Source organism: Neovison vison, chromosome 14 (assembly GCF_020171115.1).
Source record: "Neovison vison isolate M4711 chromosome 14, ASM_NN_V1, whole genome shotgun sequence".
NCBI classification, from domain to species: domain Eukaryota; kingdom Metazoa; phylum Chordata; class Mammalia; order Carnivora; family Mustelidae; genus Neogale; species Neogale vison.
In genome coordinates this window covers 17,167,653-17,194,566 of record NC_058104.1, presented here as the reverse complement: position 1 = coordinate 17,194,566, position 26,914 = coordinate 17,167,653, and the positions used below count along the sequence as shown (strand labels likewise).

The window sequence follows — 26,914 nt, the reverse complement described above, 5'->3', positions numbered from 1 at the left end:
GAAGACATGTTGAAACCATATTTCTAATAGATGACTCAAGAGGATTTTCAAATCTTAAGGTCAAGAAACTGCTATTTTGTCATATTTCACTCAGAAATCATTTTGTTGGACTGGTGAGAACAATACAATAGTGCCATCATCACTACGGATGTGGAGCTTCCCATCTCCATATGACCATGTTGTCCCCACAAGCTCAGGGCCACCAGAAAGGGCAGCTGGGCAGGGGGGCACAGGCCAAGGCTGCCAGGTATTGCTGGAGCAGGAAGAACTCTGACTTAAGGCTCAACTCCTGCCTACCTTATTTATGGTGCTCCTCAGAGATAGAGTGTCATTGTCTGTGAGCCCTGAGGTAACAACGGTTGAGAATCTCCATTGTGATTCCCTCTCTGACCCTTAGGATATGTAGTAAAGTCACATTTAATTTTTTTAACTTAATTTTATTTTTTCAGTGTTCCAAGATTCATTGTATTTGCACCATACCAAATGCTCCTAATATGGGGTGGAGTCTTCTGGGTTTTCTACATATAGTATCATGTCATCAATGAAGAGAGAGAGTTTGAATTCTTCTTTATCAATTTGAATGCATTCTATTTCTTGTTGTTTTCTGATTCTGATGCTAGGACTTCTAGTACTATGTTGAAAAATAGTGGTGAGAATGGGCATCTTTGTTGTGTTCCTGAGCCTAAGGGAAAAGCTCTCAGCTTTTCCCCATTGAGAATGACATTCGCCATGGGCTTTTCATAGGTGGTTTTTATGAAATTGAGGAATGTTCCTCTATCTCTATACTCTGAAGAGTTTAATCGGGAAAGGATGTTGTATTTTGTCAAATGATTTTTGTGCATCAATTGATAGGATCACATGGTTTTTGTCTTTTTTTTTTATTAATGTGCTCAATCATGTGATTGATTTGCAAATGTTGAACTTTGATCTGCTCTACTATTTTTCTGGTTTCTTTTTCATTGATTTGTGCTCTAATCTTTATGTCTCTTCTCCTTCTTGGTTTAGGTTTTATTTGCTCTTCTTTCTCCAGTCCTTAGGTGTGAGGTTAGCTTGTGCATTTGGGATTTTTCTACCTTTTTGAGTGAGGCTTGGATGGCTACATATTTCCCCTTTAGGACCGCCTTTTAAGTATCCCATAGGTTTTGAATCAATGTATTTTCATTCTCACTGGTTTCCATGAATTGTTTAAGTTCTTTAATTTCCTGGTTGACCCAAACTCTTATGAAACACTTATGAAAGGAATTGAGGAAGGCACAAAGAGATGGAAAAATATTCCATGCTCATGGGTTGGAGGAATAAAAATTGTCAAAATAGGGGCACCTGGGTGGCTCAGTGGGTTAAAGCCTCTGCCTTCAGCTCAGGTCATGATCCCAGGGGCCTGGGATCAAGCCCCACATCGGGCTCTCTGCTTAGCAGGGAGCCTGCTTCCTCTCTCTCTCTCTGCCTGCCTCTCTGCCTACTTGTGATCTCTGTCTGTCAAATAAATAAATAAAATCTTTAAAAAAAAATTGTCAAAATATCTATGCTGCCCAGGGAAATCTACACATTCAATGTCATCCCTATCAAAATACCATTGGCATTTTTCAATGAGCTGGAACAAACAGGAACCAGAAAAGACTCCACATAACAAGGGAAAGGTTGAAAAAGAAATCCAAAGCTGGGATCATCACATCACGATGCCCGACTTCAAGCTATATTAAAAAGCTGTGAGCATCAAGACACCATGGTGTTGGCACAAAAACAGACACATAAATCAATCGGACTGACTAGAGAACCCAAAAATGGATCCTCAACTCTATGGGCAACCAATCTTTGGCAAATCAGAAATGAATATCCAGTGTAAAAGAACACTCTTACACTCGTGGTGGGAGTGCAAGCTGATACAGCCACCTTGGAAAACAGTATGGAGGTACCTCAAGACATTAAAAATAGAGCTACCCTATGACCAACCAAATGCACTACTGGGTATTTACCTGAAAGATACAGATGTAATGAAAAGAAGGGACATGTGCACACCAATGTTCATAGCAGTGATGTCCACAATAGCCAAACTGTAGAAGGAGTCGAAATGCCCTTCAGTAGATGAATGAATAAAGAAGATAGGTCCAAATATACAATGGAATATCACCCAGCCATCAGAAAGGATGAATACCTGCCATTTGCATCAACATGGATAGAACTGGAGGGGATTATGCTGAGTGAAGTAAGTCAACCAGAGAAAGACAATTATCATACGGTTTTCTACTTATTATTTTTTTAAAGATTTTATTTATTTGACAGAGATCACAAGTAGGCAGAGAAGCAGGCAGAGAGAGAGGGGGAAGCAGGCTCCCCATGGAACAGAGAGCCCGAAGCTGGGTTCGCTCCCAAGACCTTGGGATCACGACCCAAGCCGAAGGAAGAGGCTTTAACCCACTGAGCCACCCAGGTGCCCCTTATCATGTGGTTTTACTCATATGAGGAACGCAAGGAATAACATGGAGGACCATAGGGGAAGGGAGGGAAAACCGAATGGGAAGAAATCAGAGAGGGAAACAAGCCATGAGAGACTCTGGACTCTGGGAATGAAACTGAGGTTTACAGAAGGGAAGGGAAATGGGGGGTACCAGGGTGGTGGGTATTAAGAAGGTCATGTATTGTGATGAGCACTGGGTTAACACCAGTGCCAACACAACTAATGAATCGCTGAACACTACATCGAAAATGAATGTTGTACTATATGTGGTAACTGAACATAATAAATAAATAAATATGCTTTCTAAATGAAAAACAAATAATAATGGGAACAGAAGTTCAGATTTGTAAGATGAAATGTTCTCAAGATCTGTTTCACAGCAGTGTAAATACACTTAACACTAGTGGACTTTATACTGAAAATCCTTAAAATGGAAAAATCAATGTTCAATTCTTTATAATTTTTAAAAAGTACATTGTGTATGATTCCATTTTTATATTTTACTCATTTATTTTAGAGAGAGAGTGTATGGCATGAGAGTGGTGGGAGAGGCAGGAGGGGGAAGAGAGAATCATGAACCCATACTGCACTGAACACAGACCCTACACTGGGCTTGATCCCACACCATGAGATCACATCCCGAGCCAAACTCAAAACTCAGTGGCTTAACTGAGCCACAATCCACCTCCATAGACATTGGCATTGTTTCATCTGCTGCTATTTCCACCACTGCTGTGTTGAACTCTGTTGAAAATACATCTATTAAAAACTGTGCCAGAGTGTCCAGGGGTGAGTCCGAGTATAAGCACTGCTAGGTGATGGGTGCCCCTGTGGCCTAGGAAGGATGCTGCTCACCATTCTCCCAGGCAGGGATGTCCATTACCCTTCTCTCCAGGGGAAATTCAGGAGACCACCTCTCCTCAGGCACCTGAGGCCCACCTGGTCCAAGAATTCACCTTCTCTAGCAGAGGACAGTTGGGGCTTCCTTCTCTGGCTAAGAATATGAACCTTGATCCCAGGAAAGGAGAGCTCTGCTGGAACTCCTGGCCTAGTTAGGCAGCTGTGCCCACTGTGTATGTGAGAGTCAGAGCAGCTGGGCATGGAAGGAATTAGTGCCTTAAACCAGCCTTCTGTGGGGCAGTATGGGAGCAGAAGCCCCTGCTTCTTGGGTAGCAGTGATGTAGTGATGCGTGAAAAAGGAAGGAGGTCAGGGTGGAGCCTTCTAAGCCACACCACAGTCTCTCCCTTTGGTCCTGAAACCAGCAGGAATAGAGCGCTTAAGAGAGAGACTCCAGGGGGATTCCCATCCAGGGAAAGGGGGCCCGCTGGAGAGCACTGAAGCTACCAGCCCCGCAGACCACAGGCCATTGGCATAGGATCACCTTCGGCACTTCCTTAGCACGTTGTCCGTGTTCATGTGTGGATTGTGATTGACCTACTGGTGCACTTCCAGAGTCAGACTAGAAACCTTCCAGTGCCTGTTCATGGGTCAGAGGACCCCACGCCCAGAGAAGCAGAGGATGTCCCTCTTTCTCCAGAGCTGGAGTTGGCAGCCACCACCCTGGGCAGAACCTGGTCCAGGCATATGTTCTTTCTGAAGCCCCTACTTTCGGTGGGCTTTGCTGCGCCTGAAAAATGCCCCCTCAGCCCCAGAGCCAGGAGCTGTAAGGGACTGTCTCCCATCCTGGCCCAGGATATTGACTAGAAACAATCTTGTCTTTGAGAGGACAGGTCTCCTCCAGGAGCCAGAGAGAGGACTGGCCCCTCCCCCTTCCCAAGTCCAGGATGCCCAGGACCCTGCACGAACTCTTCATTCGAGGAGGAGGCATGGAGAGCATATGTGTCTTGTCAGCCCAGCAAGGAAAAGAACCAAACCCCAGTTCTCAGGTTCTAACAGAAACTGAATTTCAAATGTACTGCTTGGGGATAGCCACCTCGCCTCTTACATAGCCTTGGGGGACCCCAGGAAAATTCTTCCTTGCTCTCCTGCCCTCAGAGGGAAGAGCTGATCCCATGTCCCAGGGTCCCACCCTGTCCCACTGCTGAAGAAGAGCCACACATAGTGACCTGGTGTCAGGAGTGTGGTCTCCTAGGGGCCTGGCAGCTGTGTGGAAGGGCTGAATGGCTTTGGGAGGAGGTGCTCTCTGGCAACACTGTGCACCATCCCCCACAGCACTCTGCAATCCAGGCTCTGTGCCCACCATAGTTCAATCACCAGCATCCCATATGTTCCTGCCACAGGAGTGATCACTCAGGATCACTGCATTACACAGAGGCAGAGAGTGAGGCCCAGAGAGGGGAGGCAAATGACTCCAGTCACAGGGCTGCTAAGCAGAGGGGCTGGAAGACCAGCCCTCCCGAGCCACCACTAGCCCAGCCAGGGACTCCCTGAGCCCAGAGTGAGCCCTCCCCTGCTTTCCCAGACACACACCAGCCCCTGAGCTGATGAGGGGCTGTTCTTCTTGGCTCTGAAGGCCACATTCTGATCTCCCTCCTGGAGCCTGCCTGGGAGCTTGAGTATGGGTACCCTAGGAGCCAGCACACAACAGGGTCTGTGCAGACCAGGGAGCCATGGCCCCCAGGGAGAGTCCATTCTGCCCTCTCCCTGCTCCTGCTGCATATCACCTCTCCACTGTGGGGCTCCAGGACCTGAAACCAGGCCCCATAGGGCTGGCTCGGCTCCAACTTGTAATGAGCTTGACGCCTCCTAGAGCAGCTGAATTTCCTAGGGCTGGGAGGAGGACTGGCTGCAGACAAGGACTGGGCTGGGGGAAATGCGGGCCCTCATGGAGGGTGAGGGAGGGGGCAGGGGCTGAGTCCTGGGACCATTGCTTATGTCTAAAAAGGGCTGAAATCCATGAGTGTCCACAGGGTCCCTCATTACGGTAACAACACCCTCACACTTGGGCATCCTGGTGGTGGCCCCCTCCTCCCTGTCCTCCTTCCCACCCCTCCGACTCTAGCCAGGGCTGAATCCAGGGACAGTCTAGACCTCTGTCCCAGGGTACAACCAGGAAGACAAAGCAAAAGGAGGAGAGGAGAAGTGGAAGATGTGGACTGATCTTCTCCCTGCCCTGAGTCGGCCTCCATTGATGGCTCCAAGTCCTCTGGCTTAACCCCACATTTAGCTGGGCCCTGGAAGGGAGTCTGAATTCCAGACCACCTGGGTGGGGGGTATTCAGGAAACTTCGCATCCCCAGATGTCCAAACCACCTGGCCTTGCACCCTGAGCCTTGCTTCCCAGGGTAGGCATGGTTCTGGTGCTCAGCAGACTTTGGGGCCACAGAGCACTTGGCAGTGGTGAGGGAACATGGGGGACCAGTCAGGTATGGAGCTATGGATCATGTACACATCCACCATGGTCATGGTACAGGTGCCATGTGCAGGTTTCCTATGCACACCTGGCCCTCTCGGAATGGGGGTCTGTGTGCATGGTGCACCTTTTCTCCACCTCCACCTACCCCTCGAGGAACAGCCAAGTTCAAGCATTTCCATGTCCAACCCTCAGGGACAGTTGGGAACCTGGGATCAAGAGAGGCAGGGACTGGTCCAGGACAAAAGAGGGGTACAGAGTCCAAGGAGCAGAGCTTCCTTCCAGTCCTAGGCAATCCCTGACCCTCCCATGAGGTTTTCTTTGAGGGTGAGAGCCCCTCAGATCCTCAGGGTAGCTATCCACCCCATCCCATGCAGGGATATGACCTCAGGCATCCCTAGACAGGTAGAGGCATACATGCTTACACACACACACACACACACACATCACTCTGACTGCCAAGCTAGGGATCAGAAGGGGAGTACACCCTGGGAACAAGGTGGGTGACATGGGGTCAGGGATTCAGGACTTCTGGCAAGGACTGAGATCAATAGCATGGGGAGGAGAGACATAACAGGCTGATGGTCAAGGGGTCTGCAAGGGGCCCAGGGGGTTTGCCAGGGCACTGGGTGAGGATAGGGTCTGCGGTCTGGTGTCCATCACCATCCAGGACTACTGGAAGTAGGAAGATACCCTTCAGTGTGGACAGGGCTACAACACAAAAAGCCTCCCCTTACTCTTCTATCAGTGGGGCCATAGAGACAGGGTGTCCCTAGGCTCCCACAGGCTTGTAGAAGAACCTGTTGACCTTGAATCTCCAGCCCTGACCCACTATACTCCCAGTCTTGGGAAAATGTTTTGTACTCCCTCGAGTTCCTTCTGAGCAGAGGACAGCCTGGAGGCTTGGGGGGCTGAGGAACTGGACTTACAGAATGTGGCAGAGCACTAAACCCACTGGTCTGGGGATCAAGGTTAGGACCCTCCTTGTTGCAGCCTCGGGGTCCTCATTTGGAAGAGGTTCCAGAGTCAGTGCTCTGGTCAGGGTGAGAAGGCCTTAGGAAGGAACCAAGCATCAGAACAGGAGAGGGAAACAGGGACAAGGGAGGCTTCTGAGCTTTCTCACATCACCTCTGGAGCCCACAGATCCTGCTCCTGAGAGGCACACAAAAACAGAGACAGAGACAAAGACAGAGACAGACACTGAACACAGGAGAGAGAGACCCAGGAGAAGTCACAAACTTTCCCCAATCAGCTTGGAAATTACATCTAAACATTTTGTCCCATTCTCACAGTCACACAGGCCATCCACCCTGGGGGGAGGGAATCCACAGGGATATGTGACCAGGATTTGGGAATGCCCGGGAACCACTGTAGAGACTGCCCAGCACATGGGCACAGAAGGGCCCCTTGGACTGAAACCTAATGGAAGCCCCTGGAAGTCTATGTCACCAAGGTCTGTTCACTGCAACCTTCCCATGGGTGATGGGACACAGGCAGGAGGGGGGTGGCTTTGCCTGGATCCCAGAGCAGGTCCAGGCCCCTCTGGGCTGTGTTCCATGTACCACCCAGCCCCTGGCTCACCCTTGCATTGCCAAGTGTGTGCACTAGCCTCCTGTCATAGCAGGTATGGAAGATATGTAGAGGTCTTACCCCTGATGGCATCCCTAGAAGTAGAAGCCAGAATACCCCCAATGTGCAGATAGGAAGACTGGGGACTATGTGTCTGGGGACACAGTCCTGGGCAGGAGCAGGAGCCCGGTCTGAACCCAGCTCTGTGTCCTCACAGCGGGGACAACAGCTGCACCCAAGCCTCCCAGGGACTGTGAGTAGACTGTGTGGGTGTCACTGTATAGACGGGGCATGGGTGGAGGGTGAGCCTTGAGAAGCTGGAGGAGGGGGGCCCTCAGGGAGCTCTGGTGTGAGGAGGAAGTAGGGTAAGGAGCCCCCAGGCAGTGGTGACCTCACTTCCTGACAACAGAACCCAACAGAATTTGGAACCCACATATCCAGGCACCCACATTCTGGAGACAGCCCCCTACCCAGCTCATTTCTTTGGAGATCCTCAAACAAACAAGATGTTCTTGTGTTAAATACCAGTCTGGAGGATGCAGGCAGGGGACAGCATGCCCAGCAAACATGTCCCCCTGCCCCAGAGGTTGTGTCAGGGCTCCCCATCGCCTCTGGCCATTTCACAGGAAGAACTAAAAGGTGACACCGGGAGGCTCAGAATCAGCCAGCCCCACACCTTCTGATCGAACTGTATAGCCCTGAGTCTCCTCCGTGTGTGTGTGTGTGTGTGTGTGTGTGTGTGATGTCTGTGTACAGAGAGAACTCATGGAGGGTGGAGACGCCCAGAGCAGGAGCAGCCTGATGAGGGGTCAGATGCCTGGTGGGCAGGTCATGTTCACACCCCAGGTTAAGCCTGGGTCTGTGGGTCAGGGTGTGGGGGCTGCACCCTTCTGCCCAGCGTTTATCCTGAGAGCCCTGCAGGGATGGTGCAGAGCTGGGCACACATAGGTCTGTGTGTGATCTGGGAGCAGCAGGGGGACTGGGCAGGAGGATGGTGGGTACAGCCGGGCAGGGCTCTGATGCCTCTTGCGCACTACCCATCTTTGTCTTTGCAGGCCACGGATGGAATAGAAAGGAGGCTGGAAGACACGCACTCCTCCCGGACCCCGGAGTCCCCGGTCCTGGGAAGCCCCCACTACCTCCCAGACCGCTGCCCGCGGTACGCCATCGGACTGTGGTCCTGGACACGGAGCGCACGGAGGCCAAGTCCGAGGGTGAGAAGGCTGGGATGGGGTGCCTGTGGCTGTGTGGGAATGAGTCGGTGCTGGGCCCCACAGGGAGAAGCCCCCACAGGCTGGTGTGGGGCCAGGAGGGATGACTTGGCTCAGAGCACCCAGGGGTGGACTGCAGTCAGTGAGACTCCCTGGTGAGGAGAGCCTTCCTGGCTGTGGCTTCTCTGGGAGGCCCTGGGCTGTGCCCTGTCTTTGCAAAAGCACAGGGAGAGGCAGGCACGTGGGTGAGTTTTTCTCCTCTCACAGCTACTCCAGCTGAGGAGCTAGACCCAGTCCCAACTTCAGCAGCTCGGGAGAGGGAGATGGTGACTGTAGAGACTTTGGAGACCAGGAGCCAACAGGTGACCGGGCACCTGACCACAGAGACACTGATGCTGTTCAGGAAGAGCTGGCTCCTCCTCCTGCCCCCACCTCTGCTCCTGCTGCTCCCCCTTCCCCTGCTCCTGCCAGAGCTACTCTCACTTCCCCTGCCCCTGCCTATGCTCCTGTTCTTGTCCCTGACCCAGATCTTCCCTTGGGCCCACCCCTTCCCTGGCCCCTCCCTGTTCCCTTGTTCCGGCCACAGACCCAGCTCCTGCCCTTGACCCTGCATGGGCCATCACCACTGCACTTGCCCCAGCTCCTGCTCCTGCCCCTTCCCTTGTCCCTTACCCTGCCCCTGCCAAGACTGCTTCCCCTTCCCCTACCTGTGCCCCTGTTACTGCCCCAGACCCAGACCCTGCCCCTGATTCTTCCCCTTCAAATGCCACCGACCCTTCCCTGCCCCTGCCAGGACCACTGCCCCTTCCCCTGCCCCTGCCCCTGTTCCCACCCCAGACCCAACTCCTATCCCTTGCTCCTGCTCCTTTCCCTGCCCTTGCCTGTGCTCCTGTTCCTGTCTCTGACCCAACTCCTGCTCTGGATCCTTCACTGGCCACTACTGCTGACCCTGTCCCTGCCCCAATCCCAACCCCTGCCCCTACACCTGCTCCTGTGGGGTTCCCAGAGCCACATCCAAAGCCTACAACTCTGCAGGGAGAGGTCCCTGTACAATTACCCTCAGGTCCATCCCCTGACCCCAATGTCCCCCCAGAATGTTTCATCCCCTCCCCCTATGTTCTTTCTCTCTGGTACATATTCACTATTATAGTAGCTTTCCATGTCCTGTATGCTATTATTTATTTTAAATAAAATTACTTGTTTTCACTTGAACACATCATGAGCATGAAGTACATTCCCAATACTGTGCCACCACACCGCAGAACATCACTGCAGGGTATCTCCTTCTCCAATGGAGACCCTGAGCCCAAGCACTCCCTGTCCATTGCTCCCCCAGACTGGCCTTCACAACCCTAAGCTGCTTTTTCTTTCTGTTCCTTCATGTGTTCTGGTGGTTTCTGCCCATACGCACTGATTCCTAGAAGCAAAAAAGAGTAAATCATTCAATGTTGACTGGGGGCTTGTGACAACTTTTCTGACCAAATGACAATTCAGCCAATATCTCCAGGGCCTCCAAGTTTACCCAAAGGTCTCTGTAATCCTCTGACGCTTCCATCTACCTCCCGGGGAAGCTCAGTCCTGTTGCCTTCCTTGTCTCCTGCCTCTTCTGGGACACTTCCATGGACCCCTACCCCCTGCCAGGGTCTCCCCCACCAGGACTTCCAATGCCCTGTGGCCTGGTGCCCAGATCCTGTGCTGGGTCACTTGAAACCAGTGCTGTGTGCAAAGCCTGTGTGCTCCCTCTACAGTCACTGGGCATCTCCCATGTAGTGGCCTGCAACTTTCTGTACTGGGTCTCCTCTGACGAATCTGCGAGGCCAGACTAGGCCCACGTCATGGGCATGGAAGCACGAGTCCAGAATGTCCAGATGATCTGCTCCCAATCCCAGCGTGTGGAGCCTGGGCCAAGAACGGTTTCCAAGCAGAGGACGACTTGGGCCTAGGGAGCCCAAGAGAGGACGTAGTACACTGAGCCCACAGGAGAGTGAGCAAGGTGGGGACCTGGTGCTCAAGCCAACTGGAAGACCACAGCCCACCCACACTGGCTCTGCCCCCAGGGCTGGAGGTCATCTGGGTATCTACCCTCCAATGCTGTAAGCTGGCTGTGACTGGCAGGGGAGGAAGCACCCCTGGAGCAGGAGAGAGCCCTCCACAGAGAGGAGGGGGCATGGGGCTCTCCCAGCAGCAGGTGCACTGGGGTGGGCTGAGGGGGCATCAGGAGACAGCAATATCTGCAGCTGGGGTCTCCAAACAGGCCCCCTCCTCAGGCTCAGCTCAAGCTTGTCTGGATGGCCTTTGTGCCCCAAACACAAAGGCTGACTCAGGACCTCCCCTCAAGCTCCTACTCTCAATTTTTTTGTATTCAGCTCAAGTGACAAGAAAGGGCCAATAGTTTAGGTGGTGTTGGGCACACAGAGGCATGTGATTTTCTGGCCCACACTGCTACACTGCTAGCATTTTAAAGATCTCAGGGTTTTGTTTAAAAAATGGTAGGATGCCTGGGACCATGGAAAGCTTTCTGAAACATGTCTCTGTGCCCTGCAGCCCTCCCATCCCACCAGCTCTGCTTAGAATCCCTCCAGGTCACAGACCCAGAGTCTTGGGTCCTCGGACAGCCCCAACAATGTGCCTTCAAAAAGGTGGGGCACCAGGACACACTGCGGACTCCAGCAAATCCCCCTCCCAGAATGTGAGGTTACCACTGGATGAGCTATCTGAAAACAGCCAGGTCAGGGTTCCAGGAAGACACCAGAGACACTGGAGTAACGAGGAGCATCTGAAGGTAGCCACCTCACTACCAGAAGAGTTGGTGGCGAGCGAGAAGTCACAGAGGACTCCAAAGGTCTGGACTTGGTGTTTCCCTCTCCTGAGATGGGGACACTTGTGGGAGGAGCAGGTGGTTAGCTGGTGGGGGGTCCAGGCACATGACATGGGCAGATGGGGTAGGTGAGGCCAGAGACCACTGGGGTATGTTCCTGGCATCTGGACTGAACAAGTCTTCAAAGCTTCAGATTTGATGGGATCATCTTCAAACTGAGAAGGAAGATGAGGGAGGCAGAGGGGACTGAGGAAGCTCAGCTTAGACAGGAAAGGGCTGAGTCACTTCTTTGGGAGAAAAGTGGGACAGCTCCAGGCTCATGAGAACAGACCTTGAGGTCATTATGCTACAAGAAATAAGGAAGTCCACAAAGGACTGATACTGATGGACCCCACTTGTGAGGGACAGAGAACACTGAGTCATAGAGGTAGAAGGAGCTAGTGGGTGACAGGGCTGGGGAGGGGAAGTGGAGGGTTAGGGTTAGGGCAAGTAGAGTTCAGTTTGCAGTGAAGACAAAGTTGTGGCATGGATGGAGGTAGCAGGTCCAGAAGAGCAGATGTACTTATTGCCATTGAATTGACCCTGAAATGTGCTTAACAGTGTCAGTTATATCTGGTACACCACAATAGGAAAGAAGTGAGTCAGGAGGTCAAGGCCATCGTGAGTCCCAGGAGGGCCCTGGAGCAGGAATCCTGTATCTTAGTTCTCGCTCTGACGCTCTGTCCCTTGTTGGTGACTGAGCTCACAGCAGGCACTCAGTGAATGCTTGCGAAGACACAGTGCAGGCAGATGAGGGCACAAGTGCAAACCCACTGGTGGGCACTGAGGAACCCCAGCAGGACATGCATCTAGATGGAACCAGTGCCCACATTTTACAAACACCAGCACCTGAAAGAGCCACTTAAAACCAAGGCAGGAACCACATATAACCCAGAGGGTTCCATTCTCCTGGAGGCTGAGCTAGCGGCCACAGCCAAGGCCTCTGGCAGTCAGGTGGGTCGGCACACCCTTGACCCTGAAGCCCCATGGGACTGGGAGGGAAGACCCAGCAAGGGCCAATTCTGGCTCCAGGGTAGCTGCAGGGCAACTCCCAGCCCCACCAAGAAGTGTCTGTTTAGAACCAGGGAGGAAACCTTTTCTCTCGATTGTTCTTTAGATTGCTCAGCATTGACACGGAAAAACATCTGACATAAAACTGGAGCTGTTCACAGCTGCTAATGACCCAGAAGTTATCAAAATGTAGTAATCACAAAGAGAGGAATTTGTGTCCCCAGGCAGGCCTCCATGCAGGTGTGGCTGGGGGCCCTGGACATCTGGACCTCACAGTCTCCCTCAAGGGGACATAAGAAGGAACTTGCTCTGATAGCTCCACTGGCAGAATCTCCTGATGGAAATGGGGGCAGCCTCTCATGTGTTCCTGGTGTCCTGGTGATTCCTGGGCACAGATATGTATCTCAGCTTCTCCATGATTGGGGAGGGGGGGTGGTGGGTAACCCAGGAGCTGTGGATCCCTCAGATCCTCCAGGGACAGCCCAGCATCTGCAGGTCCCACAGGTCTGCCAGGGGGGCAGCATGGCAGCCACAGGTCCCCAGGTCCTCCAAGGGACAGCCCAGCAGCTGTGGGTACCACAGGTCCTCCAGGAAACAACCCAGCCACTGCAGGTCCCACAGGTGTTCTGGGGATAGCATCTTGGTGAGTTTGTGGTCCAGCAGGTACCTGCTCAGGTAGCTCTTGTCATGCCACATGGCCTCCATTCCATTGGCCAGGTCGACCCCCATTGCATCGTGACAGTCCAAGGTCAGTCAGTGAACCTCTACCACCAATACCCCAAAAAAGGCCTCCATGTAGTAAATGTTGCCCTGATCCCGGGGGATGTGGGCCTGGGACTACCACTGGCACTCATAGCTGAAGTCCTTGCAGGCTGCCCAGTAGAAACTGGGGTACAGGGTGCCAAAGAGGGGGGACAGGATCTCCACACCCATGTGGTCACAGAACTTCAGGTCTATGCCTGCACACCAAGCCGTCCAACTCATGGAGGAAGTGCTGCTCACAGAAGCAGCTGACCATCACCATGTGTTGCATGGATGCACATCCTGCCAGTGCAGGGAACCACAGACCTCGAGGACCACCACCCACCAGCCCTCCCTGGGGTGGGAGGGACACAAGGGCCCAGCAGCCAGCTGGTCCGTGAAGGAGTAGCAGGTGACCCTGTATCCCAGCATGACGGGCTTTTCCACTATCAGCAAGAACAGGTCCAGGACAACCATGTAGCTATAGGGCCAGGGGACAGGGTGCGAAGAGGTTCACTGTCAGAGGCTGGCATCAGGACCCCAGTGCTGGGGGCTATGAACATGTACACCTTCTTCAAGGGTTCAAGATCTGGGCTGTATTAAGCAACAGTAAATCTCCCAGCCTGTCCTGAGTGAGTCCACTCATGCGGTCTCCCTACCATCTGCTCCCAGAGATGGGGGCCATAAACACCACATCTTACAAAGGGGCCTCTAAGGCCTAGAAGGTTGGAAACCCATGCAGCCCTACATTTAAGTGGGGGAAAAGCACATGCACATCCAGCAGGCATGAGCCAGGTCATCGGGGGCACACTGAGGCTCAGCCATGGGGAAACAAGCCAGACGTGAAGTAGGAGGAGAGAAGAGTGCTCCTGGAAGAGGGAACAGCATATGCAAAGGCTTGGATCCAAGGAGGAAACTGTTCTGCTCTGAGCTGCACAAAACCCTCAGAGCGGGATTACCCTGCATGCCGCCCCTGAGGCCACCCCACACTGGGTGCCCCACTGGGTGCAAATACAGAGGCCAAAGCCCAGCCGAAACCCTTCCCTCAACTCTGCCTCCAGAAAGGTTCCTTGTGCCGGGGCCCTCAGGGGAGCTGCGTGGGCCCAGCCCGTGTTCCCAGATGGCCATGACACACACCTAGCAAGAAAGTGCTAAATACGGCAGGTGCCAGCACAGCCCAAATCGCTGCCCAACGCTGGACAATTCTCATGAGTTTTCTGCCCAAATGGATATTGACTTGGGCAGAAAGCTCATGAGAATTGACCAGGAAACCCCCAGCGAACTCCCTCCCTGTGACACATGCCTGCAGGGCTGCCACCTTTACCTAAACTAGGGTCCTGAGTGGTCGCAGTCCGAACCCTGCCAGAAAGCCCTCTATGAGCCAGGTGCATGCTCATGTTCAACACCTCATGTTCAAGTTCAACACCTCTCGCTACTCAGCCCCCCTGACATTACTGCCTCAGTGCCAGCAGATCTGGCCTGCCATGCCCCTAGGCCCTAAAAGAAACCCTAGTTTAGCTTTTGAGACTTCCATTCCAAGGGTCCTGTCCCCAAGCCCCCCAGATAAAGGACCTCTGAGTGATACCCCAGGACTCCACACACCACATGGTAGGAATTTCTGACAACTGCAGCTGTGCCAAACCCTCAGAGTGGGAGAAAACTTCATGCCCGCATAAAGCTACCCTGACCTTTGGTGGCACCCTGGCCATAAAGCCAGATATTTGCGATGCCAGACGTATGCCCCCACTTCAGCCCTGAGGGCAGCCCACCTCAGAGTTGGCAGATCTGGCCTGCAATGACCCAAGGCCCTAACCCTAACTCTAGTTTGGGTTTTCAGGCTTCCATTCTGAAGAGCCTGGCCCCCAAACCCCCCTGGGTTAAGGACCCATGAGTGACACCCCAGGAATCTGCCCTCCACATGGATGGAAAGCATGCCATTTGGAGCTATGCTGAACCCTCAGAGGGGGAGAAACCTGCATGTTCCCCTAAAACCACCCCTATCATAGGCACCCCCCTGGTGACAAACCCTGATTCTACAGGGTCACCAGATGAATGTCCTAAACTCACCCCCAAGCGGAGCCTGCCTCAGTGCTCTCAAATCAGGCCTGCCATGTCCCTAAGCCCTAACCCTAACCCTAGGTGGGGTACACAGGCTTCCATACCCAGAGGTCTGGCCCCCAAACCCACCAGACTGGGGATGCCTGAGACTCACACCAGCACGCGCTCAGCCTCCTAGAGTGAAATGGTGCCATTTGGAGCTGCACAGAATCCTCAGAGCAAGGAAACCTGCATGCCCCCTGAGGCGACCCCCAGCATCTGTGTCCCCCTGGACTCAAACCCAGAATCCGAACCACCACCTGATGCCTGCCCTCAACCCAGCCCCCCGGGGAACACACCTCAGCTCTGGAAGATCGGGCCAGACATGTCCCTTACCATAACCCTAGTTTGGGTTTTCAGTCTTCTATCCAAAGAGGCCTGGCCCTCATGTCCCCCAGATTAGGGATTACTGAGTGACACCACAGGACTCCACATGTGAGGTGGGAGGAAACCTTGTGGTTTGGAGCTGCACCAAGCCCTCAGATGGGGAGAAACATGCAAGACCCCCTAAAGCCAACCCCACCATGAGAGGCTCCCATGGCCATGAAACCAGATTCTGCTGTGCTGCCGGACACTTGCCCTCAACTCAGCCCTGAGGGGAGTCCCAATCAGCGCAAGCACATTGGGCCTGACATGCCCTTAGGCCCTAACCCTAACCCTAACCCTAACCCTAGATGGGGTGTACAGGCTTCCATGCCCAGAGGCCTGTCCCCTAAGCCCGCTGATGGGCACCTCTGAGACTCACACCAGCATAGATTAAGGATGCCTCAGTGACACCCCAGGACTGCATCCACCACACAGGAGGAAAGCGTGCCCTTTGGAGTTCTGCAGAACCCTCAGACTGGGAGAAACCTGCATGCCACTCTGAGGACACCCCCAGCATGCCACTTCTGAGGACACCCACAAACTCAGGGTCTGACATGCCATCTGACACCCACCCTGATGTCAGCCCACTGGGGAGCCCACCTCATCACTGGCAGATTGGGCCTGCCTTGCGCCTAGGCCCTTACCATAACTCTAGTTTCTGTTTTCAGGCTTCCATCACCAGAAGCATGGCCCCCAAACTCCCCAGATTAAGGATCCCTCTGTGACAACCCAGGAATCTGACCACAATGCAGTGGAAAACCGTGCCATTGGGAGCTCCGCAGTTCCCGCAGAGAGGGAGAAACCTGCATTCCCTTCTAAAGCCAACCCCACCATCAGTCGTCCCCCGGCCAGAAACCCCAAATCTGCCACACTGCCGGACACATTCCCTCAACTCAATCCCAAGGGGAGCCCACATCAGTGCCGGCAGATTGGGCCTGCCATATCCCAAGGCCATAACCTTAACCCTAAGTTGCATTTTCAGGTTTCCTTCCCCAGGGGTCTGTCCCCCAAGCCCTCTAGATTGGGAACCCTGGAGCCATAGGAGTCTGCCTGCCACCCAGCAGGAAACTAGTCCATTTGGAGCTGCGCTGAAACCTCAGAGCCGTAGAAACCTGTGTGCGCCCATGAGGACTCCCCATATTCTGCAGCCCCCCCCCCCCCAGCTACAAACCCAGAGCCTGATGCACTGCCTGACTCCCATCTTCAAATCAGCTCCTTGGGGAATCCACCTCCGGACCAGCAGTTTGGGCCTGCCACGCCCCTAGCTCAGATCTCCACAGGAACCCCTGTCAGCTCTAGGAAGACCTGGACTCTCCCATCTGCCACAAAGCTCTGGGATGCCCCCTCCTTCTTCTCAATTTACACTGGCCCAAGGCTTTCATGAGAAAGGGGGAAGGCTACCTCCTGAATGTTTAACACCACCTTTCCTCTTCTGCCCTATTTCTCTCCACTTACCTTTGTACCTGGGCATACTGGAAGGAACACATCAATGGAACATGGACATGCTCTGACATCTGAATCTTTCAGGGCTGCTTTCTGAGGGCTCCTTATGCAATCAGAACCTACTGTACCCTACCACAGTGTGTTTGAAAATGCTCATCGACAGAACAGGAGAGCAAAAATGACTCCGTTTTTACCTCACTCTTCATGAAGTAGAACATGGTATTCTTTTCTTCACTGACTTCAATTCCAATTGTTTCCATGCAGTGTTCATTCCTTTGCTTCAGGGGTAGGATTTCATGATTCCTCACCTGCACAGAACACCCAGAGCTCATCACAACAAGTACCCTCCCTAATAGCTGTCACCCATTTAACCATCCCCCCACACCCCTGCCCTCTAGCAACCCTCAGTTTGTGCTCTAAGGTTGAATCAGTTTCCTCATTGGCCTATTTTTCTCCCCTCACTATGTTCATCTGCCTTCTTTCTGAAATTCCATAGGAGTCAAATCATAGGCTATTGGTCTTTTCTTAACGATTTTGCTTAGCTAAATCCATCTACATCCTTCCAAATGGCTCCTATTCCATTAGAAAGATGTGGTAGATTATATATCTATATATCTATATATATCACTCATCAGTGAATGGACATTGGGACTCCCTCCATTGTTTCGCTATGGTTAAAAATGCTTCTGTATATATCACGGTGCTTGTACCCCATGGAATGTGCATTCTTGTGCCCTTTAGGGAAATACCTAAGAGGGCAATTGCTGGATCCTAGGGTTATTCAGTTCCTAGCTTTTGGAGGAACCACCATGCTCTTTTCCAGAGTGGCTGCAACAGCCCACATGCCCACAAACAGTGCAGGAGGGTTCCATTTGAAGCAGAACATTCCCTGCCAAGAATTTCCTAAGAAGGAAATGGAAAACCTGGGGGATAACATTACTCAGACAGCATCTGGCAAGCAGCCCCAGAAATTCACCAGAAAATCAACCCAGGGTTCCTGACGCCATGCCCTGTGATGCCATCAGAATGCCTCTATCCAGTGGAATTCCCAAAGACTCTCCTTCTGACCTCACCGTCCATGAAGCTGAAGAGAAAATATGGCAAGTCCAACTATCTAGATGGTTCATTTAGTAAAACTGGGTCAAGCTTCACTTCAAATCATCCAAGCCTCCTCAGAATCCTTTTGAACTTTCCCTCTGCCCTCATTGGAACTCTTTGGATGGAAAGATGAATCCATTAGGATACATCCCCTTGGACAGAGGAGAAGCCATCCTCCAAGTCTCTATCTGACCACAAACAGCCACCTCACTCTAGATGCCAGCCATTCCACCACAGCCCAGGACCAATGGAATAAACACTGTTCAATGAAGAAACACATTCTATGTTACAAACATACACCAAGTCCATCTCATCTTCCCTTTCGAATCCAAGGGATTGCCTAGGAAAGAGATGTTCCACATACCTGTGTGAGCCAGAAATAAACAGAGAAAGTGAGATCCCCTGCCAGGTGCTCCCTGCAGGGAAGCTTGATACCCATTCCACATTGCTGACAGCTGTGTTAGTGTGACTTTGTGGCTCCACTGGAGACAAGAGAAAACCCAGGATGTTTGGGGTGATTTGACCTCCCATGCTGGCATGGATGTGCCACTGTGCCCCACGGGCCTGCTATTTTCTCTGAATGCCGACGTCCTGGGACAAGCTGCATGACGGATTCAGACACTGATTTCTGAACTTCAGGTCTTGTGGAGTCAGAGCGAAGAAGCGTTGTCAGGTGCGGATATGGAGGCGCCTCCCACCGAAATCCTGTACACCTGCTCCAATTCCTGGGAGAAGGAGAGACACACGCTTGTTTATTAAGTGGAAATTAATTTCCTTCTCAAGCCGGCCAATGCCCTTGTCCTTTTTGGAGAAGCAAATAGACTCTTCCAAACAAACACTCAACTCCTCCGTTCCAAAGGATCCGTGGGTCGAGTTTGATTCCACCCACTCCAGACCCCCACCGGGAGGACCCTCCTGAAACATCCTGACAGCAAACCTGGGGCAACGGGGCACAAAGCTGAGTGAGGGCCTGGCTCCAGGGTTTCTTACAACCACTCTTGAGCCTGGAGAATCAGAGACTATACAGCTCACCACTCCATCCTGTAAAAACAAGCTGCAGTGCCTCACGTTTCAAGGTCTCTCACCCAGCACCTCCCCACTGCCCTCAGAGCCAGCAGGCTGCACAGGCTCCTCCTCTGGGGTTTCCCACGGCAGCTCTCCACTGCCTCCAGTGGTTGCAAGCAGCATTGCCATGCCTTCAGGGGTCTCTTGCTCCACAGCTCACCACTCCCTCCAGTGGATAGAACTGGCACTACCGGGCCTTCCACAGACTCCTAACCCTCCACAGCTCTGAAGCCACACTGGCACTATCCTTCCAGATTGGGGACCCCTGGGCCACACCCCAGGAGTCCGCCTGCCACCCAGGAAAAAGTCGTGCCATTCAAAGCTGCACCTTTGAATGGAACCCTAGGAATGGAACAAACCCGCAAGCCTCCTTGAGGACACCCCCAACTTCGATGGCCCCCCCGGTCATAAACTCACAGCCTGGAGTGCTTCCTCACCCCCATTCTCGACTCAGCCCCCAGGGTTCCCATCTCAGCACTGACACATTGGGCCTGAATACCCCTAAGCCCTAACCCAAACCCTAGGTTGTGTTTTCAGGCTTCCATGCCCAGAGAATGGGCCCCCAAGTCCTCCAGATTGGAGACACCTGAGCCATACCCCAGGACTCTGTCTGCCACACACGAGGAAACCGTGAAGATTGGAGCTGAGTAAAAAACTCAGAGCAGGATAAACCTGCATGCCCCCCTAAAGCCACCCCAACCATCAGCAGAACCCGCCTTTAAAGCCATATTCCGCCGCACTGACAGACTCAGCCCTGAGGGGAGCCCGCCTAAGCGTGGGCAGATTGGGCCTGTAAGGCCCCTAGGCCCTAACTCTAACCCTAGTTTCGGTTTCTCGGGCTTCATTCTGAGGGGTCTGGCTCCCAAGCACCCCCCGATCAAGGACCCTTGAGCTATACTTCAAAAGTCTGCCAGCAACATGGTAGGAAACAGTGCCATTTGGAGCTGCACCAAACCCTCAGAGGGGGAAAAACCTGCATGGCCACCTAAAGCCACCCCAACTGTCAGAAGACCCCCGCCATAAAGCCAGATTCCACTGGATGCAAGCACTCAACTTGGCCCTGAGGGGAGCCCATCTCAGAGCTGGCAGATCAGGCCTGCCACGCCCCTACGCCCTAACCCTAACCCTAACCCAAGGTGGGGTGTACAGACTTCTGTGCCCAAAGGGCTGGCTCGCAAGCCCGCCAGACTGGGGACACCTGAGACCTACGCCAGCATCTGCCAGCCTCTTAGGGTGAAATGGTACCATTTGGAGCTGTGCAGAGACCTCAGAGTGGGAGAAACCTGTAAGCCCCCCGAGGAGACCCCCAGCATCGGCAACCCCCCTGGACCCAAACCCAGACTCCAACCCACCTGAGGCCTGCCCTCCACTCAGCCCACAGCAGAGCATGACTCAGCACTGGGAGATCAGGCCTGCCATGCCCATAGGCACTAATCCTAATCCTAGTTTGGGTTTTCAGGCTTCCATCCCAAGAGGACTGGCCCCCAAGCCCCCCAGATTAAGGACGCATGAGTGACAACCCTTAACTCCACCCACCACATGGGAGGAAATCTTGGCATTTGGAACTGCGCCAAACCCTCAGAGGGGAAGAAACGTGCATGCACCGCTAAAGCCATCCCCACCAACGGTGGCCCCTCTGGCCAAAAAGCTGAATTCCGCTGCACCGCCGGACACATGTCCTCAATTCAGCCCTGAGGGGAGCCCGCCTCAGTACCAGCAGATCAGTTGTGCCATGTGCTAGACTCTAAACCTAACCCAAGTATGGGTTTACAGGCTTCCATTCCGAGATGCCTGGCCAGCAAGCCACACAGATTAAGGACCCCTGAGCTATACACCAGGACTACCCCCATCACATGGTAGGAACCCGTGCCATTTGGAGCTGCACCAAACCCTTAGCAGGGGAGAAAACTTCATGCCCCCCTAAAGCCATGCCCACCATACATGGCCATCCAGGCCATTAAGCCAGATTCTGCCACAGCGCCAGTTTTAGGGGGCTATGCAGGTTTTAGGGGGCATGCAGGTTTCTCCTCCACTAAGGATTTGGGGCAGCTCCGAATGGCACAGTTTCCTACCATGTGGATGGTGGAGTCTTGGAGTGTCGCTCAGAGGTCCTTTATCCGGGGGGCTTGGAAACCAGGCCCCTTGGAATGGAAGCCTGAAAATCCAAACTAGGGTTAGGACCTAAGGACATTACAGGCCCCATCTGCCAGCGCTGAGGCAGGCTCCCCTCAGGGATGATTTGAGGGCATTTGTCCAGCACCGTGACATAATCCGGCTTTATGGCCAGGTGGACAGCCGATGGTGGGGGTGGCTTTGGGGGGCATGCAGCTTTCTTCCCCTCTGAGGGCTTGGTGCAGCTCCAAGTGGCCCGGTTTCATATAGCGTTGCCAGTGCAGTCTTGGAGTGTCACTCAGCGGTCCTTTATCCGGGGGGCTTTGGAGTCAGGGCCCTCGGAATGAAAGCCTGAAAACCAAAACTAGGGTTAGGGTTGGGGTCTAGGGGCATGGCACAACTAATCTTCTGGCAATGAGGTGGGATCCCCTCAAGACTGAGTAGAGGACACGTGTCTACCAGCGAAGCAGAATCTGGCTTTATGGCCAGGTGGGCCGCTGATGGTGGGGGTGGCTTTAGGGGGGTATGCTGGTTTCTCCCCCTCTGAGGGCTCAGAGCAGCTCCAAACCACAAGGAGCCCCCCCCCCCAGTTATTAAACCAGATTCTGCAGTGTTGCCAGAGGCATGCCCTCAACTCAGCCCTAAGGGAAGCCTGCCTCAATGCCAGCAGATCGGGCCTGTAATGTCCCTATACCCTGACCCTAACCCTAATTTGGGTTTTCAGGTTTATATTCTGAAGGGCCTGGCTCCCGTGACCCCCGGATCAAGGGCCCCCGAGTGACACTCCAGGACTCCGCCAGCCACGCAGTAGGAAACTCTGCCATTTGGAGCTGTGCCAAACACTCAGAGGAGGAGAAAACTGCTGCCACCCTAAAGTCACCCCAACCATCAGCAGCCCTCTGGCCATAAAGCCGGATTCTGCCGCAGTGCCAGACACATGCCCTCAACTCAGCCCCGAGCAGAGCCAGCCTCAGCTACAGCAGATCAGGTCTGCCATAGCCCTAGGCCCTAACCCTAACCCTAATGCTAGGTAGGGTGTGCAGGGCCTGTGCCCAGAGGGCTGGCTCCCAAGCATGCCAGACAGGGGATGCCTGACACTCATGCTGGCACTCTGCTGACCTAGGGTAAAATGGTGCCATTTGGAGCTGCACAAAAACCTCAGAGCAGGAGAAACCGGCATGCCCCCCCAAGGCCACCCTCAGCATTTGCACACGCCCTGGACCCAAAGCCAGACTACAACCCTTCCACCTGATGCCCGCCCTCAATTAGGGATTAATTAGGATTAATCCTAATCCTAACCCTAGTTTGGGTTTTCAGGCTTCCATCCTAAGAGGCCAACATGGTGAGAAAGTCCTCTATGAGTCAGGCGCATGCATGGCCAATGCCTCCTGCTACTCAGCCCCCTGGGATGCCCGCACCGGTGCTGACGGATTGAGCCTGACATTCCCCTAGGCCCTGGCCCTAACCCTTGGTTGAGTTTCATGCTTTCACCCCAGAGGCCTGTCCCTCGAGTCCTCCAGACTGGGGACCCCTGAACCACACCGCATGACTTTGCCTGCCACCCAGGAGGAAACCGTGCCATGCAGAGCTGCAGAAAACCCTCAGACCTGGAGAAAGCTGCATGCTCACCCTGAGATCATCCCCACATTCGGCACCACACTGTGCCACAAACTCAGAAGCTGAATCCCAGCAAGAGTTCCTCCTTTAGCTCTGTCCCTGGAAAACTACCCTGTGCGTGGGTCCTTGGTGGAATCACTTGGGGCCGGCCCACTTTTCCAGATGATCAAGACACACACCTAGCGAGAAAGTGCTCTAGACCACGGGCACCAGCGTGGCCCAAATTGCTGCCCAATGCCGGTGAATTCTCAGGAGTCTTCTGCCCAAATCAATGTCAATTTGAGCAGAAAGCTTGTGAAAACTGGCCAGAAAACCCCCGGCAATCTCGTTTACTGCGGTGCATGTCTGCAGGGTCTCCACCAGGGCCTGGCCAGAAGTCCCGAGTGGTCATGGCCCAAAGCCTGCGAGAAAGCCCTCTATGAGTTAGGCACATGTGAGGCCAGTCCCTCCTGCTACTGAGTCCCCTAGGGTGCCTGCCCCAGCACTGGCGGATTAGGCCTGCCATGCCCCTAGGCCCTGGCCCTAACCCTCTGTTGGGTTTTCAGTCTTCCTTCCTCAGGGGCCTGTCCCTCGAGCCCTCAAACTGGGGAACCCTGAAACATACCCCATGAGTCCACTTGCCACCTGGGAGGAAACTATGCCATCTGGGGATGGCCGGGACACACACCAAGCGAGAAAGCACTCTAGGCCACAGGCGCCAGCACAGCCCAAATCATCGCCCAACAAAAGTAAATTCTCATGAGCGTTCTGCCCAAAATGATTTGGGCAGAAAGCTCGTAAAATTGGCCGAAAAACCCCCAGCGAAATCGCTTCCTGCAGCACATGTCTGCAAGGGCCTCTGCCTGGACCTGGCCTGGGATTCCAGGGCAGCAGGAGGAAAGCACCAGGTGCATAAACTGGAGAAAGATGACACAGTGCACAGTTGGTGGTTTTCAAGTAACATTGTCTCCCCTGATCCCAGAAGCATTTCCCCAAACCTGGTGGGCGAGGGGCGAAAGTGCTATGTGCTCCACTCTGAAAAGCCAGTCTGGGTTCTCACAGCTGACCCCTGGCTTCAGAAGCTAGAACCCTCTTCAGAGCTTTGTGGAGGCAGAAGGGAACAGAAGTGAAGTAGGAAGAAATGGCATGGGACAGACAGTGCCCTGCTTCTAAATGTCTTTGCAGATGACTGTAGCATGACCAGGTGTTTGTGAAAGCAAGGGTGGGTGGGATCCATACACTGCAGAGAGTACCTCACTCAACTGCATGTGTGTCTGGACACATAGGGTAAGTGTCATATGCCCAAGCCTGAGAGACAGCCCTGTGGAGGAACCATCTCCATCTTGCCCACCAGCCCTGCATGCTGCAGAGCAGAGGGGGAAGGCATAAGGAGCGTGCCACAGACTCTACTCTGTGAAGCAACGCTGGGGGAGATTGTCCCTCAACAGGGCTGACTTCTCTTTCCTCTGGAAAGATGCATTTTCCAGCGTGTCCTTGACAGCCAAAGGAAGGGGCCATGTCCCTGAAACTGAGAAACAGCATCTCCAAGAAGCTGCCCTTCCACCAGCCTCTTGCTGCCTGAAGACAGAAGCGTTTCCCAGTGTGTATGAGGAAGCATCGGGAAGAGGTCCTGCATTTCCCTCAGAGAAAGGAGTGTGCATGGAGCGCAGCTTTGGCAGACAGCTTCCTTTGGGAAGAAAGGAACGTTTTCCACAGGCCATGGAGCAGCCTGAGGGAAGGGCCTACCTAAGGGGCTTCCCCAAGAGAAAGACGGAGCACTGCCAAGGTACCACTTCATTTACATCTTCATCTCCTCCCCTGAAGCTGGAAGCATTTTCAGGACTGAGGCCAAGCATGCTATGGGCTCAACTCTGAGAAACACTTCTGGATACCATGCAGCTTATGGCTGGCAGCTGGCTTCTGGAAGACATTAGTGTTTGCAGACTTGTGTGGACACTGCAAAGAAATGGAAATAAAGTGATGCGGGAAGAAATGGCACTGGACAGAAAGCGCCCGGCTTCTAATGCTTTCCCAGACAACTGTAGTCCATTCAGGGGGTTGCGAAAGCAAGGTTGATGGGTCCATGATCAAAGGAGCAAGATTGATACAAAGCGAAGGTCAAGCAAAGCGTTATTTTGCACCAGCACCGAGAATCAAACCAACCAGTCAGGGCCGCCTCTTACAGAGAGGGCGACCTCTCCCAGCCTCACAAACTAACTTTTATAGAGCAAAGGCCATGTGTGAACCTGGCCACACACAGGTGGCCAACTGAGTTACAATTCACCCTATAGTAGCTATTTGAACTAACCTATCACTCTGGTCAGAATTGGCACCCAAAAGGTGCCCAAAGGGCAGGGCCCACATTCTTTGGTGGTTAGGGAGGTGCTTTACCAATTGGATGTCTCCACCTGCCTTGACTCATCCTTGCACTCTGGGGTCTGTTATCTCCCCCTGACCTGACACGTCCTGGTATATGGACTCTGTTATCAGGGGCTGGTTGGCCATATTTTACTGGTTTCCCAGACTTGTTTCTAAGTAAGTTCCTCTGGGGGGAGGGGGGGCAGGGTCAATCTAAGTTTACTACATAAACAACAAAATGGCTATTTAACTGAGATGGAGTCACTCTGGCTAAGTAGATCCAGGTAGTGCAGAAAGTACCCTAGTCAGCTTGTGGGCGTGGGGAAAGCCTAAGGTACTGCCATATTTCTGTCCCCAAGCAGTAACACAGTGGAGGAACTGTCCTTCACGCCCACCTGTGCTACATGTTCCTTAGAGGGGCAAATGCATAAGGAGAGCATCCCACACTCAACTCCATGCAGCAGTGCTATGGGGAGACCATGCCTCCACACAGTTACCTTCTCTTTCCTTGGGAGAGAATTGTTTTGCAAACTGAGTGGGACAGCATACAGAAAGGGCGGTTTACCTAAGGCTGAGAGACAACGCCACCCCCCAGCCCCTGAGAACTTGCCCTTCTTCCAATGTATTGCTGCCTGAAGACAGAAGCATTTTGCAGAGCGTGTGAGGAAGAAAGGAGAAGGGGTCATGCACATCCCTCAGAGGCATGCATGTGCCTGAAAGGCAGTTTCAGCAGACATCTTGTTTCAAGAAAAGAACCTTTTCCAGGCTCTATGGGGCAGCAGGAGGAAAGTGCCAGGTGCTTAAACAGGAGAAAAGTGACGAACTATGGACATACCGGTTTTCAAGTAACACCGCCTCTCCTGATCCCAGAAACATTTCCCCAAACCTGGGGATGGGGGAGGCGAAAGTATTATGGGCTCCACTCTGAGAAGCCAGTCTGGGTACAGTGCGACTGACCCCTGGCTTCCGGAAGCTAGAACCCTTTTCACAGCTCTGTGGAGGCTAAAGGAAACAGAAGTGTAAAAGGAAGAAATAGCACGGGACAGATAACGTCCTCTTTCTAAATGTATTTCCAGATGACTGTTGCACAATCACGTGTTTGTGAAAGCAATGGTGGGGTCTGTATATTGTAGAGTATCCCACCCAGCTCTGTGTGGAAACATATGTTAGGTGGCATATACCGAACCCTCAGAGACAACACTGTGGAGAAACCGTCCATCATGCCCACCTGCCCTATATGTTCCAGAGCAGAGGGGAAGGCATAAGGAGTGTGCCACACACTCAACTGTATGAAAGAACACTGGGAGAGACTCTCCCTCCACAGGGTTAACTTCTCTTTCCTTTGGAGAGTAGCATTTTTCAAAGTGTGCTTGACAGCCTAAGGGAATGGCTATGTACATAAAACTGAGAAACCAGGCCCCGGTAACCCTGCCCTCACACATACCTGTTGTTGCCTGAAGACGGAAGCATGTTCCAGAATATGTGAGAAAGCACTGGGAAGGAGCCATGCACTTCCCTCGGAGGAATGAGTGTGCATGGAATGTACCTTTCGGCAGACATCTTGTTTTGAGAAGAGAGGAAATTTTCCCAATGGCTGTGCAGCAGCATGAGGAAAGTGCCAG

At 53.0% G+C, this 26,914-nt stretch overlaps 1 pseudogene; it reads right to left on the bottom strand.

Annotated features, from left to right (window-relative positions):
* Nucleotides 1–12,878: 12,878 nt before the first annotated feature.
* LOC122896061 lies at nt 12,879–13,634 on the bottom strand (annotated as a pseudogene).
* Between the last annotated feature and the right edge of the window lie 13,280 nt (nt 13,635–26,914).